We start from the raw sequence: 16,169 nt of genomic DNA, 5'->3' as shown, positions 1-16,169 counted from the left end.
CTGTGTGAAGCAAATATATGTGACACAAAAGATGCCAGTAGGGGGCGGCGGTGTTAATGGAATAACGATTTCCGATGTGAAGGAATAGCACACCAGTTGCGTTGAAGAACAATTTTTAACGCTACTAGTTCATTCACATCGGCATTCTTCGAAAACTGCTGCTGAAAATTGTGAACAAAAATTTAAATGTCAAGATTGGTTGCCCGCCGGAGTGGCCGAGCGGTTCTAGACGCTTCAGTCTGGAACGGCGCGACCGCTACGGTCGCAGGTTCGAATCCTGCCTCGGGCATGGATGTCTGGTGTCCTTAGGTTAGTTAGGTTTAAGTAGTTCTAAGTTCTAGGGGACTGATGACCTCAGCAGTTAAGTTCCATAGTACTCAGAGCCATTTGAACTATTTGAACAAGATTGGTCTTTAGGTTGGTGGAGACGTGTGAGGGGAAACGCTGACGTAATCGACGCTCGGCGCTACCAACAGAACCTGCAACGTTTAGCTTCACCTAGCATTTTTGCCACTACAATTGCTAGGTCGCTGGCGTTGGCAGAAATGAAAAAACACGGAAGCCGTCACGAAGTGTTCCGGACAAATCCCATATGTGACGAAACCGAACGACGGACCCATCGGGCACCTTTTATTGTGCCACTTACATGCAGTTACCATTGTTAGCTAAGTGGTTATCGCCAAGCGTGAACGTGCACCGCTTTCCTTTCAATTACTGCTCTAAGGGGGTTAGGCGGGTTGCTAGCTTGTTGATGTACACAACATCTAATTATAAATTAACACTTCTGACAGCTCTAAAACCGGCAGTATATTTACAATGTGCAGCCGAGATTTTTATAAGCAGGTATATAAACATTTTTTCCGTCCATACATCGATACTTTCCCTTGATACATCGAAATTTTTACATGGCGTTTCTTTAAATATCGATATACCAAGTCTCGACATTTTTAAAAATATCAACATCCTAATAGTGACCATTTAGTACTCCGTCCCTGGTGAAACAGGCTTCATCTATGAGAAGTACTCACGCATGACCAACTGTAAGGCGCTGCAAGAATCATTGGCTGAACGGGACACGAGGTCCGAAGTCAGCAGTCAAAGCATGCACTTCCTATGGATGGTAGCAGTGTAGCTGCATTTCACTTCATGCTCGCCGCATATTTATTTCATTTCAAGTGCAACTGATCGAATGCTGATTGCAGACGCCTCATCAACTCGAGCAAGCATTGCAAAGTCGGAACTTGGTACAGTTCATCGTCGTCCTCGGTCGCTGTACTTTGGTACCAATCGCCCTGTTTGAGTTAATCGGTTGTACGAGGGCTGTCCAGAAAGTAAGTTACGATCGGTCGCGAAATGGAAACGACTATGAAAATCCGATAAAGCTTTGCAAAGATGTGTTGGGCAGTGTCTCTAGTATGACTCTAGATAGAATTATGTCGCTCTTTTCATTCCTGAGCTCTTAGTGAGCGCGTAAAGATGTTATAGAAAATAGTGTCTCCCGCCAAGTACGAGGGCCTGGTGAGAATTTTCCCCTGAAGCTATGCAACCAACATTACATAACTGTCGTGCGGTTTCTTCTTCAAGACAATTCTCAGCCTCATTCTGCAGGGACAATGAAGATGTTCCTGCATCGTTCCAATTGGAAATGTTTGGTTACCCACAATATAGCCCGTAATTGTCTCCCACTGAGTTACATCTCTGCTCAAACGAACCGCTGGCTATGAAGACAACATTTTGGCACAGACAATGAGCTTTAGGCCAGCGTAAAGAGTTGGCGGAAAGCACTGGCGGCTGCCTTCTATGATGAGGGTGTTGGAAAGTTGGTACAACGCTACTATGAATGTCTGAGTCAGAACGGCGACTTCGTAGAGAAGTAGCTGAAAGGTGTAGCTAACTGATACAAATGAAACATTTCTGATTTTCACTGTGATTTTCATTTCGCGATCAATCGTAACTTACTTTCTGGACAGCCCTCGTAAATACGGTGTGATCCGGATGTTTTCTATCCGTATATTTGGCCTTGTTCAACCTTTCCGCTACTTTGCTGTATCCATTTGCCTGCACATATACTAAAATCATATTTGCAAGTTCCGTCACCGTGTAGAACCCCATTTCGTTACGGCTGATCGACGTAAGTACTTCAACTTGAATATATAGGCCTACACTGCATTCTACTACATTACAGACATTTTACACCAGGAGTGGTCATTTTAGTAATCAGTACGCCATCTGCATTGGGTTCGAGAAGTTATATCTATACCTAAGCGCTCAGTGGGACTGCCTGCCCAACAATCTTAGTAACAACAGTACCGGTACACGTATTCCACTGTTAGAGGAATCAGAACGATTTTCGCTAATAACTTTTGGCTCAGTCGTTTCCTGACCAGGTTCCCTTACCTCAAATTGATACAATTACCCTTCTCCATAACCCCTGACAGTTTGTAATATTATCACCTTTTAGACTGAGCCAAAACAGAACACTCCACAATTTAACTATATCTGGAGATAAGACAAAGCAATGGCTTTCATACGGAAGAAACCAGTCAGATCGAAATTAGTAACTAACATAAAGACATTAAGAAGAATGTTCATAAATTTCATGTTATCTGCAGAACAATTGCAAGAACTTTGGAAAGAAAAACAAGAAAGGAAACGTAAATGAAATTCTATAAAGTTATTGCTGTACCTGCTCTTATATATGATTGCGAATCATGGACAATAACAAAAAAAGAAAACTCACGTATACATACAGCAGAGGCTATAATAAAGTGGATAAAATAAGAATTGAAAAAAAATCAGATTTGAAAATCTTTTCAGTTAATGACAAGATCAAAAAGAATAGAATGAAATAAAAGGATGATGTTGACAGGATGACAGAAAAGAGATTGAAATTACAACGAAATGAATACCCTTAGCTGCATACAGGCGTTTATATAAGTCAACGGGGACAATTGAAAATATGTGCCCCGACTGGGACTCGAACCCGGGATCTCCCCTGCTTACAGGGCAGACGCTCTATCCATTCTTTTCCCGTTGTTGATCGTTGTGTTTGGTCGTTGCGGACGTCACATGACATCCGTTAAAGTTCGTTTGTTGATCCTTCGACTCAATTTTTTATTACAGAGGCCAACCAGCTCTCTCTTTTTTTGTGTAATCTCATTTTGTTCGTATTCGTTCGCTGTATCTGCTGGGGGCGGACCTCGCAAGACACCCGTTTCAGTTCGTCGTTGATCCATTAACTCAGTTTTTATTACAGAGGGCAACTAAACCTGTGCCCGAACACGCTGAGCTACCGTGCCGGCAACCATTTGAGCCACCGAGGACACAGAGGGTAGTGCGACTGCAGGGACTTATCTCTGGCACGCCTCCCGTGAGACCAACATTCGCAACTTACTGTCCCGCATTATATTCATAGTGCTCCTGCCCATCATACTCATTACTCGCGACTTTACCGCCGATTCCCGTAAGAGTTCGGGCACTGTTTGTGCATCCGCACAGAAGAAGGTGGTCAAATAGCCGGTGAGCCTTAACTACATATATATGAGGATGGTATCTGTTCTTTCGGACATGTCCGAAAGAACAGATACCATCTTCATATATATATATATATATATATATATATATATATATATATATATATATATATATATATATACAGAAAATATATTGTCAAAACAAATTACGATTTACCGGCCAACTGGAAAGAGAGGTTTAGGTACAACTCCTACGAGATGGCTGGGTTATAAGAGACTGGAACAAGTGACTAAAACACTTAATCCTTGGAAAGATATATGCTGATGATGATAAAGATTTGTACAGAAACAGCGCAAAATCGTAAATGTCACCGAAGTCCCGCCTCTACGATGGAACACTTGACGTCAGCACAAAGCAATGAGTGTTGCAGCGGTTCTAGGAGGGACGGCGTATCACGGCCCTGTCGGGTGCTCTGCTGGGACAGGACGCTAAAGTGCATCAGCCGGGTCACGTGATCCCGTGTTGCGTCTCTTCCACTGGCGAGTGCTGGGCTCGGCTACGCGAGACCCCTGCCGCCCACGTCTCCACCGCTGCATAATGCAGAACTCGTCCTCGCAATGTTTCTTGCATGTTCGCGTGAATCTCATTTGATTGCAAAACCTATAAGAACGCGTATTGGATGGTAGCAGACTGACCTTGATCGCTGTTCGACATCGACAGCTCTGTTTTTCCTTTCCGTCTCAGTCCGTTCATTGAGAGAGCGCCACGTGAACATCGACTAAACCTGGCGCGACAATCGCTTTTCCACAGAGGTAGTCGCTGCATCTCTCCGTGGGCTCTTTAGATGCAACTCACAAATTTTTCACCCACATCTCTGAAACACTTGTGTAGTAACCTAGATCCACGGAAATTTAATCACGAAACGATAAGCAGGATTTCAGTGTAGAAGACGGTTAATGAGGATTAATAAATGTGAATTAAATAAACTGAAAACTAGGATAACGGTTATTTTATTAAAATGTTTCACGTACTACTTTCCTAAGAACACAAAAAATCGTGTTATGAAGGTCAAAGTCACGGTACACTACTGCCAGAATATACACTGTATGATGTAAAAATGAGGCACCGAGAAGTTGGAGTGGAAAGGAGGGGCCGGCCGGTGTGGCCGAGTGGTTCTAGGTGCTTCAGTCTGGAACCGCGTGACCGCTACGGTCGCACGTTCGAATCCTGCCTCGGGCATGGATGTATGTGATGTCCTTAGCTTAGTTAGGTTTAAGTAGTTCTAGGGGACTGATGACCTCAGAAGTTAAGTCCCATAGTGCTCAGAGCCATTTGAACTATTTGGCAAAGGGGGGGGGGGGGGGGGGGGGGGAGCTGGAGGTCTGAGAGCGAAATGAAACCGTACGGTTTGCGGTTTGAGACGGTATGAGATGTTGTTTCACCTGACAATACTATTTCTCCCCAGTCAACTCCCCCTCCCCATTCTTTCTGTCCATCCCCTCTCGCCTGTCTCTGTCCGACTCTTCCTACCCCCCACCCCACCCCCCCCACCCCCAACTCCCCTATGTCCATCTCCGATCTCTTTGTCTGCCATCCCCCCTCCCATGCCACTATCCATCTCCACCTCGCCTCCCTCTCTCTGCTCAGCTTTAGCCATCTGCACGTTTAGCCCCTGCAATGCATGCAGTTAGCACGCAAGTCAGTGTTTAGGAGGAGATGCTGGGGATAAGCGTATGAGATGCAGTTTTGGGAATCTTCCAGTAGTATTGTGATGTGTTCAGATGACTTTTATTGAAATATACACTGACTTTGCACTCATCCATTAAGGTTTTCGTTCTAAATGGGATCAAAGAAAAATTACGAATAAATGAATGAATGAATGATTACAATCTTATGACTTCATCATCAAACTTTAAGGCACTACAAATTAAAAATAACCATTTTAACCTCATCAGTCGAAAAAAAGTTTAAAAAAAGAACTCGTACGCTGCGATTTTCTTTCTATATCGGCCATGTATATCTATCCCCGACAGATTCACGCATGTCTGATGAGAGCTGTTCGTGGTCAAGAGTCGGAGTGAGCAGTATCTCAACCGCAAGTGGGGCAGTGCCTCTGCGGTCAGAGCTGTCCCGGTCCGACCACACGGACTCCGAAGTCAGTTGCAGGCTAGCAGGAGCCCGGATCTTTTTTGCTCGACCTTAGCTCGCCTTGCATAAGTACTGTGAATTCTTCGCACTGTGACACTCTTAAGGTTTCCGTATTTGTCGCTGACCGTGCCTTCAGACACTCTGCTCGCCAGTTAGCTGGGCACCCAGTATTTTCGTGGTGCCACGCATCGTTGTATGCCGCGCTCATGCAAATCGTTTTTACATGGGCGCTGTCATCTTGCTGAGCGAGATATAATACACCCGCAGACGGCCCCTTGTCTCAAAACATATTGCTCAACAAGTTTTACACATTACCGGCATCAAATTGAAGCTGTTCATATCCTGCCATAAGAACCATGTATCCTGCCCCGGTTACATGGTTCCTGTCTTATATGTAAGATCTTCTTGCAGGTACGGATGCCCAGTTTCATCCTTGGGAGATTGTTGAATACCTTTGGACAACCATACCTAAATCCACTCTGAACCTTATACTGGGAAGAAAAGCATACAGCAGAATGTTTTTTGTGACTTGCTTTACGATTTGCATACATCCCAAAAGTAGAAATGTATTTTTGTATTAACGAGTAAATATACTAGGAAGTGAGTGTAAGAACTGCAAGATTCTTCAAAAGACGTGTGTGTCCTTGTTGGTGACTTCCACATGTACACTGAGGCGACAGTAGTCATGGGTAGTGTAATGCACATATACATATGACCGTAGGTAGCATCACGTACACTAAGTATAAAAGGGCAGTGCATTGGCGGAGCTGTCATTTGTACCCAGCTGATTCATATGAGAAGATTTCCGGCGTGATTGTATCCGCAGGATGGGAACTAACAGACTTAGAACGTGGAATGGTAGTTGGAGCTAGATGCACCAGACATTCCATTTCGGAAATCGTTAGGGAATTCAATATTCCGAGGTCCACAGTACCAAGAGTGTGCTGAGAATACCACATTTCAGGCATTACCTTTCACGACGGACAACACGATGGCCGACGGCCTTCACTTAGCGACCGAGAGCAGCGGCGTTTGTGTAGACTTGGCAGTACCGACAGACAAGCAGCACTGCGTGGAATAACCGCAGAAACCAATTTGGGACGTACGACGAATGTACACGTTAGCACAGTGCGAAAGGATGTGGCTTTAATGGACTATAGTAGCAGACGACCCACGCGAGTGCCTTTGCTAACATCATGACATCTCCTGCAGCCCCTATCCTGGGCTCGTGACCATTGTTGTTGTTGTGGTCTTCAGTCCTGAGACTGGTTTGATGCAGTTCTCCATGCTACTCTATCCTGTGCAAGCAGCTTCATCTCCCAGTACCTACTGCAACCTACATCCTTCTGAATCTAAATGGCTCTGAGCACTATGGGACTCAACTGCTGTGGTCATAAGTCCCCTAGAACTTAGAACTACTTACACCTAACTAACCTAAGGACATCACACACATCCATGCCCGAGGCAGGATTCGAACCTGCGACCGTAGCGGTCGTGCGGTTCCAGACTGTAGCGCCTTTAACCGCTAGGCCACTCCGGCCGGCATCCTTCTGAATCTGCTTAGTGTATTCATCTCTCGGTCTCCCTCTACGATTTTTACCCTCCACGCTGCCCTCCAATACTAAATTGGTGATCCCTTGATGCCTCAGAACATGTCCTACCAACCGATCCCTTCTTCTGGTCAAGTTGTGCCACAAACTTCTCTTCTCCCCAATCCTATTCAATACTTCCTCATTAGTTATGTGATCTACCCATCTAATCTTCAGCATTCTTCTGTAGCACCACATTTCGAAAGCTTCTATTCTCTTCCTGTTCAAACTATTTATCGTCAATGTTTCACTTCCATACATGGCTACACTCCATACAAATACTTTCAGAAATGACTTCCTGACACTTAAATCTCTACTCGATGTTAACAAATTTCTCTTCTTCAGAAACGCTTTCCTTGCCATTGCCAGTCTACATTTTAAATCCTCTCTACTTCGACCATCATCAGTTATTTTGCTCCCCAAATAGCATAACTCCTTTACTACTTTAAGTATCTCATTTCCTAATCTAATTCCCTCAGCATCACCCGACTTAATTCGACTACATTCCATTATCCTCGTTTTGCTTTTGTTGATGTTCATCTTATATCCTCCTTCCAAGACACTGTCCATTCCATGAAAACCCGTGGCCTGGTCAGATGATCCCCGATTTCAGTTGGTAAGAGCTGATGGTAGGGTTCGAGCGTGCCGCAGACCCTACAAAACCATGGACCCAAGTTGTCAAAAAGGCACCGTGCAAGCAGGTGGTGGCTCCATAATGGTGTGGGCTGTGTTTACATAGTATGGACTGGGTCCTCTAAACCGTTCGTTGATGGTCGTGTTCGGCTACTTCGACACCATTTGCAGCCATTCGTGGACTTCATGTTCCCAAATAACGATGGAATTTTTGCGGATGACAATTTGCCGTGTCACCGGGCCACAATTATTCGTCACTGGTTTGAAGAACAATCAACAGTTCGAGCGAATCACATGGCCACCCAGAGTGCCCAACACGAATCCCATCTCACATTTATGAGATATAATCAAGAGATCAGTTTGTGCACAAAACTCTGCACTTTCAACACTTCCGCCATTACGAACGGCTATATAGGGAGCATAGTTCAATTTTTCTGCAGGGCACTTCCAACGACTTGTTGAATCCATGCCATGTCGAGCTGCTGAACTACGCTGGCAATAGTGGCTCAAATGGTTTAAATGGCTCTGAGCACTATGGGACTTAACATCTGGGGTGACAAGTCCCCTAGAGCTTAGAAGTACTTAAACCCAACTAACCTAAGGACATCACATACATCCATGCCCGAGGCAGGATTCGTACCTGCGACCTTAGCGGTCGCGCAATTCCAGACTGAACCGCTCAGAACCGCTCCGCCACACCGGCCGGCAAAGGCGGTCCGACACGATATTAGGAGCTATACCACGACATTTGGCACCTCAGTGTATATTTCCGTAGCTGACTAGCGGTAAACGTTCTCTTTCAGCATTGAACGCTCTCTGGACTGTGGGTCTCCGCCTGTGGACGGAGCAGCCTGTGCGCTTGTAGGGGCGGTCACTCCCAGGGGGTGTCCCCGCGGGACTCCCTACCCCCCCCCCCCCCCACCCCGCCCCCTTCCTTCCAACAGCTGTTGCGTAACACAGCACACACTTCACTCTTGGCAGGACTACAACGCCACCCTCTCACCGCGAACGACACGAGTTCTTACGAGCACAGTATCCCTGTAACACTGTCACTATGCATTCCAGAGAGATGGGTAACAGTAACGAACACTGACATTTTATCTGGTGTATATATTAACTACAACTATTATGTAACAATTATTTAAATATTCGCGAATAAGTGGTGCTCTGCAGCTTATGTATAACTGCATAACACACAAAATTAATATTCTGAGTTAATATAATTATACGACTTCCTGACTACCGTCTTTGGCATGTGCTACGACCAGAGTATAATTTGGTTCTGAAGATGAACAAGCGCCCGATATGTTATTGATATCTGACGCTTGCTCATCATATATATAGTTCCTTGTACCAATAACATATCGAGCGCTATCTCATCCTCAGAAGCATATTATACACTGGTCTTAGCACATGCCGATGACGATAGTCAATAAGTCGTATAATTATCTAATTACATCAAATCATAATATTAGTTTTATGTGTTATACGGTTGTCATCTCTGGACGTTATGGCGTCAATACTGACAAGCGTCTGCATGTGCTAAGAAACCAGTATATAGGACGTACATTGCTAATGATGAGCACGCACCCGATATTAGCCTGACAGCAAATAAACAAAAGTAATCTCTATTCAGATTCCATTTCAACCTCCCTGCCAGCTATTCTAACCCCACTCTATATTCTGCAACTCCTCCCTGAACATTCAAAAAATGCGTTTCATTGCTTTAACGTAACAACAATACACCAGTAATAAACATGCAACCCCTTTCCACTATAAAAAAAAATATTGTGTTAAGGCCACCCCTCCCCTCCCCCTCCCCTCTCTCTCTCTCACACACACACACACACACACACACACACACACACACACACACACAAACGGAGAGAAATAAGGAACAGGTAGGAAAAGACAGTAGGTTTGCAACGCTTCTATAAACAAACAAGACAGCAACAAAATTTCAAAATCACTGTTCCTACAGAAATCATCAGACTTCTCGTAGTGTAAATGTGAAGTTAAGGGGCAACGATAAACATGACATTTCGACGTGAATGCCTTCCAGATGTGAAGTAGAAGTGGAATGCGTCTCTTAACCTATGACCATATGGGAGGAAATGTACATTTTTGTTAGGGCAGGCACAAAAATCCATACCTGATGATTTTAATATAAAATGCAGAACATGTCCGAAAATTAAATATTATTAACTTCAGGAACAAAAAATGCAATTGAACTTTTGAAATGACTACATACTTATTGAATTCTGGAGAGAGGTCGGCAACCTTTCTATATGCATCGCTGTGTCAAAACCTGAATATCATATTGGCCAAAAATGTTTCCACCATAATACTTTAAAGATGTTGCATATAGAGTAAGTTTAAATACTGGAACATTCTTGTTTTGTTAGTAAAATTGTTTGTAATTAGTTTCAAATCAAACGTCATAGTAATTTATTGAAAGAAGCATATTTTCTATTTTAATGGCATAATTTAAGAAGAAAAATTTCTTTTCTTCATTTGTCAGACAAACTAACGGTTTCGATTGCTGATACTTTCTCCAGACTAATCTGTTGAACTTTGTACTATGAAGCTTTTAATGCAGAGAAAATGTCGATTAGTTTCTGCGTACCAGGTCGGAGTTAATCCTTACCTCTTTTGCATATCATACTTTAGAATCTTTGTACGTACCAAGACAGTACTTCGCAACGTACGGTTTCTCATTATTCCTCTCGAGCCAAGTGGCTAATTTTGAAAGAGAAAATGTTTTGTCTAAAATATGCTGCATTCTTTTTGCTTAGTCGCACTGTTTATTTAATTTTTGGCGCCTTTCGCTTTGCTTCAACGTCTCACGTTTAATGCAAAGACTATCGCTTTTGGGGTCTTCAACAGAACTGGAGGAAGTTAGGCAGGAGAGCAGGTGCAGCCGACTCGACACACTCACTGAATCACAGTGGCCGTTCGCCGTCGTCTTCCGCCCAGTGTCGCTATAACAAATGTAGCGAGGTGACACGGGCCGTTACTTACGGCCGGGTAGTAGAAGGGGGCTCCCAGACGCCTGACCTAGAACCTCGCCCGGGCGCAGGCGCAGTACGGACTCTACACTGTGTAGTAAACTCGGCACGCGTCTGTTTATCCGCACAGCCTCACGTCAACGCTTCAAAGGAGGATTGTTGATATGGTTAAAAAGATCGGGAATCCGGTATATCGGTGTTTAAAAAGCCCTCGATAAATCGAAAAAAGCATCGATATACTGAACAAAAAGATATCGACTTACCGGCCCATGAAAGTATCAGCTGCACACTGTAATATAATATTGGTTTTAGAATTGTATATTTAAGTATTGATTTATTGTTAGATAACCTGTATATCAACAAGCCAGCCTGCCTAGCCCCCTTGGAGCAAGAATTGAAAGGAAAATGAAGCACGTTCACGCTTGGGGATAACCATTTTGCTAACAATGGTAACAGCATGTAAGTGGCACAATAAAAGGTGTCCGCCGTTCGGTTTCGTCACATACGGATTTGTCCGGAACATTTCATGTCGACTTCCCTGTTTCTCCATCTCTGCCGACGCGGGGTGACATAGTAGTTGCAGTGTCAAAATTGAGTGGTGAAGTTAAATGTTGCCGTTTCTGTTGCCAGCTTGAGCGCCGCTTTCATCAGCATTTCTCTCACACGTTTCCGCTCACCGCAAAAAGCAATCTTGTTTAGATTCTTGTTCGCCATTTTCAGCAACTTTTTTTGAAAAATGCTGATGTGAAGAAACAGCACGCTAGTTGGATAAAAAATTGTTTTTCTTCTTTGTGCCACCTATACTTGCTTCACACAGTCAAAGAGAAAGACTGGACGTGATGAAAGCTCAAAAAGTAGTCAATCCTTCATACAGTGAAAATAAAATTATTATCTACTATAAAGTCAAATATTTAGGGAAAACTGAGAAAAAAATAATATAAAGTAAAAATTGTACATTGTATATGGTAGGGAATAAATTCCAAAATAAGATCGGACTGTTAATCCGAAATGATTATTTTTCATGATTTTCTCCATTAGGTTCTTCCGCTCTCTCTGCCTTTAGGAGATAGGATTCCTCTTCCGCCTCTGAGACCGTTGACCGAGCTTCAAAATACTTGGAATGGTTCAAATGGCTTTAAGCACTATGGGACTTAACATCTGAGGTCATCAGTCCCCTACACTTAGAACTACGTAAACCTAACTAATCTAAAGACATCACACACATCCATGCCCGAGGCAGGATTCGAACCTGCGACCGTAGCAGCAGCGCGGTTCCGGACTGAAGCGCCTAGAACCGCTCAGCCACAGCGGCCGACGAAAATACTTGGAGCACCAAAAAATACTGAGGTATGTAAATTAAGAAGCAATGAAGAAGTTTATCGTAACATAGAAAACATAAATGAAACACTATGGAAGTAGCGACTGATATTTTTTGGACACTTACAGAGAATGAACAGCAACAAGTTAACCAAACAGATTTTTAAATATCTTTGGGACAAGAATACAACAACAGCCTGGATTACAGAAGTTAGGAAAGATTTGGAAAGAAACAGCGTAAGTGAAAAAGATGCAACAGAAAGAGAGATTTCCAAGAGAAAAGTGTTAAAAATGGAACGATTCCAGGGCAAGACGGGGTCAAAATGGTCCGAGGAGATAAAAAGGATACATAGTGAAAAGATGAAAGAATACTGGAGGAAAAATAAAGAATAACAAAGAAGGAAGCGTTGAAATTGGTGCGTGGTCCTTAGATGACCCAAACGAAAAAAGAAAGAAAGAAGAAGAAAGTAATAATATCGGTCCCCGATATTGCCATTTCTATATCGATATATCATGGGGAAAAGTATCGCCAAAATATGTGACATTTTTTGGAAAAAATGTTGATATTCTATCATCAGCCCTTATTCAAAGAAGACACGACAATCACCTTTCTTCTCTCCAGCGTTTGTAAGGGCTTTGTCATGGTCCAGCTCTGTCATGGTCCAGCTGTCATGGGCAATTGCCTACTCAGTCACTCTACGAACGACAGCCTTGTAGCCATCTGTAATACTAAACGGTTGAAATCACCACTTTCTAGTTGCTGGCTGCCTATCTACCGGCTTCCAGGGGAAACGTAACTTTGATGTCCAGCAACTCATATAATTATTGATCGAATTGAAAGATTTAAAATGATGTCATAATCTACTCATTAAGAGGTATAAAGTGTTAACACGGTAAGTCAAGTATTGGAGTTAGAAACTAGGCAATGTAACTCATGGTGTCACAATTACCCACACTTTATTCAGCCAGTATTTAATAACGAGGGATTTAGCGACTTCCAACAAACTTTACACATTAGCTCAACTCTTTTCAAAACATTTTCTAGCTGACACACCCACAAAATAACGAAAGGAAAAAAAAGAGTTTATCGTTTGCTAAATTTTCGCTGTTCACGCAATAAAACTTCAGCCTCAAGCATGATGTTCTAATTTACTTCTTCCTCACTATTAACTGTACTGGCAGCCCATTTTACTGACAATATCCGCATATACCACTGAACGTACTTGCAAAATTGTACCTTTACACGAAACAAATATGAGTGTTTCTTAAAATGAAACATGAATAACCCACACTGTACTAATGCAGCGATGGTAAAGTAATCAGACGTCTAAGGCTGATTTATTCATGACATTTCGCGTCTTTAAGGAATCGCGGGCGAGGGGATTACTGGTCTGTATCTGAATCGTATCAGACGCGCATCCAAGCGTGAGTTCTGGGAGAAAGGTTCTCCGACCGCCACAAGGATAAAACAAAAGTCACGGCCAACGAAAATCTAGAGTTATGATAATATATCACGCAACTTTATTCAAGAAGACCATCTTCAATAGTGAAAGAACAATAGTGACATACTATTTTTCAACGGAATGCATAAAATATACCAACCACTGAAATATGTTATATTTAAATATCACCATTATTGGTTTCAGGTTGATACGGTGTATTTACAATGCATATTTACTTGAAGAGATACAAGTACAGGGCTATTACAAATGATTGAAGCGATTTCATAAATTCACTGTAGCTTTATTCATTGACATATGGTCACGACACGCTACAGATACATAGAAAAACTCATAAAGTTTTGTTCGGCTGAAGCCGCACTTCAGGTTTCTGCCGCCAGAGCGCTCGAGAGCGCTGTGAGACAAAATGGCGACAGGAGCCGAGAAAGCGTATGTCGTGCTTGAAATGCACTCACTTCAGTCAGTCATATCAGTGCAACGACACTTCAAGACGAAGTTCAACAAAGATCCACCAACTGCTAACTCCATTCGGCGATGGTATGCGCAGTTTAAAGCTTCTGCATGCCTCTGTAAGGGGAAATCAACGGGTCGGCCTGCAGTGAGCGAAGAAACGGTTGAACGCGTGCGGGCAAGTTTCACGCGTAGCCCGCGGAAGTCGACGAATAAAGCAAGCAGGGAGCTAAACGTACCACAGCCGACGGTTTGGAAAATCTTACGGAAAAGGCTAAAGCAGAAGCCTTACCGTTTACAATTGCTACAAGCCCTGACACCCGATGACAAAGTCAAACGCTTTGAATTTTCGGCGCGGTTGCAACAGCTCACGGAAGAGGATGCGTTCAGTGCGAAACTTGTTTTCAGTGATGAAGCAACATTTTTTCTTAATGGTGAAGTGAACAGACACAATGTGCGAATCTGGGCGGTAGAGAATCCTCACGCATTCGTGCAGCAAATTCGCAATTCACCAAAAGTTAACGTGTTTTGTGCAATCTCACGGTTTAAAGATTACGGCCCCGTTTTCTTCTGCGAAAAAAACGTTACAGGACACGTGTATCTGGACATGCTGGAAAATTGGCTCATGCCACAACTGGAGACCGACAGCGTCGACTTCATCTTTCAACAGGATGGTGCTCCACCGCACTTCCATCATGATGTTTGGCATTTCTTAAACAGGAGATTGGAAAACCGATGGATCGGTCGTGGTGGAGATCATGATCAGCAATTCATGTCATGGCCTCCACGCTCTCCCGACTTAACCCCATGCGATTTCTTTCTGTGGGATTATGTGAAAGATTCAGTGTTTAAACCTCCTCTACCAAGAAACGTGCCAGAACTGGGAGCTCGCATCAACGATGCTTTCGAACTCATTGATGGGGACATGCTGCGCCGGGTGTGGGAGGAACTTCATTATCGGCTTGACGTCTGCCGAATCACTAAAGGGGCACATATCGAACATTTGTAAATGCCTAAAAAACTTTTTGAGTTTTTGTACGTGTGTGCAAAGCATTGTGAAAATATCTCAAATAATAAAGTTATTGTAGAGCTGTGAAATCGCTTCAATCATTTGTAATAACCCTGTATATTTAGCAACTGGTGTTCAGTTATGAGAGACATTGTAAAAAGAATGTGGGAGCCAATAATATTTATTTATGAAAATGGAGTTATTTGCTCTTGACAAAGTTCACTTACGAGAGTAGAAATATTACTGACATAAATACTCGTTTCCGCGATGTCTGTTGCGGAATAAAATTTTACGTAATACAATCTCAAAACGACAATAATCCTCCAAACCATTTACAAGGGAAATATACAGTGAAGCGCCAAAGAAAGTGGTATACGCATGAGTATTCAAACAGGCAGAATACCGCGCTGCGGTCGGCAACGCCTATATAGGACAACAAGTGTCTGGCGTAGTTGTTTGATCGGTTACTGCTGCTGTAATGGCAGGTTATCAAGATTCAACTGAGTTTGAACGTGGTGTTACACTCGGCGCATTAGCGATGGGACACAGTATCTCCGAGGTAGCGATGAAGTGGGAATTTTCCCGTACGACCATTATACTCGTACGAGTGTACCGTGAATATCAGGAATCCGGTAAAACCTCCGACATCACTGCGGCCGGAAAAAGATCCTGCAAGAACGGGACCAACGACGTCTGAAGAGAATCGTTCAACGTGACAGAAGTGCAACCCTTCCGCAAATTCCTGCAGATTTCAATGCTGGGCTATCAACAAGTTCGATCGTGCGAACCACTTAACGAGATATCATTGATATGGGCTTTCGGAGTCGAAGGCCCACTCGTGTACTCTTGATGACTACACGACACAAAGCTTTACACCTCGCCCGGGGCCAGCAACATCGACATTGAACTGTTGATGACTGGAAACATGTTGTCTGGTCGGACGAGTCTCGTTTCAAATTATATCGAGCGGATGGACATGTAAGGGTATGGAGATAACCTCATGAATCCATGGACCCTGCATGTCAGCAGGAGACTGTTCAATCTGGTGGAGCCTCTGTAATGGTGTGGGGCGTGTGCACTT

At 43.4% G+C, this 16,169-nt stretch overlaps 1 protein-coding gene across 1 annotated transcript in view; it reads right to left on the bottom strand.

Moving 5' to 3' along the window:
• LOC124613225 (protein cycle) overlaps positions 1-16,169 on the bottom strand; it is a 996,167-nt gene that overhangs the window by 305,870 nt on the left and 674,128 nt on the right. The window lies entirely within an intron of this gene.

The sequence above is a fragment of the Schistocerca americana genome, chromosome 4, assembly GCF_021461395.2.
Source record: "Schistocerca americana isolate TAMUIC-IGC-003095 chromosome 4, iqSchAmer2.1, whole genome shotgun sequence".
NCBI classification, from domain to species: domain Eukaryota; kingdom Metazoa; phylum Arthropoda; class Insecta; order Orthoptera; family Acrididae; genus Schistocerca; species Schistocerca americana.
The sequence above is the reverse complement of the archived record's forward strand: the minus strand, read 5'-3'. Positions and strand labels throughout refer to the sequence as shown.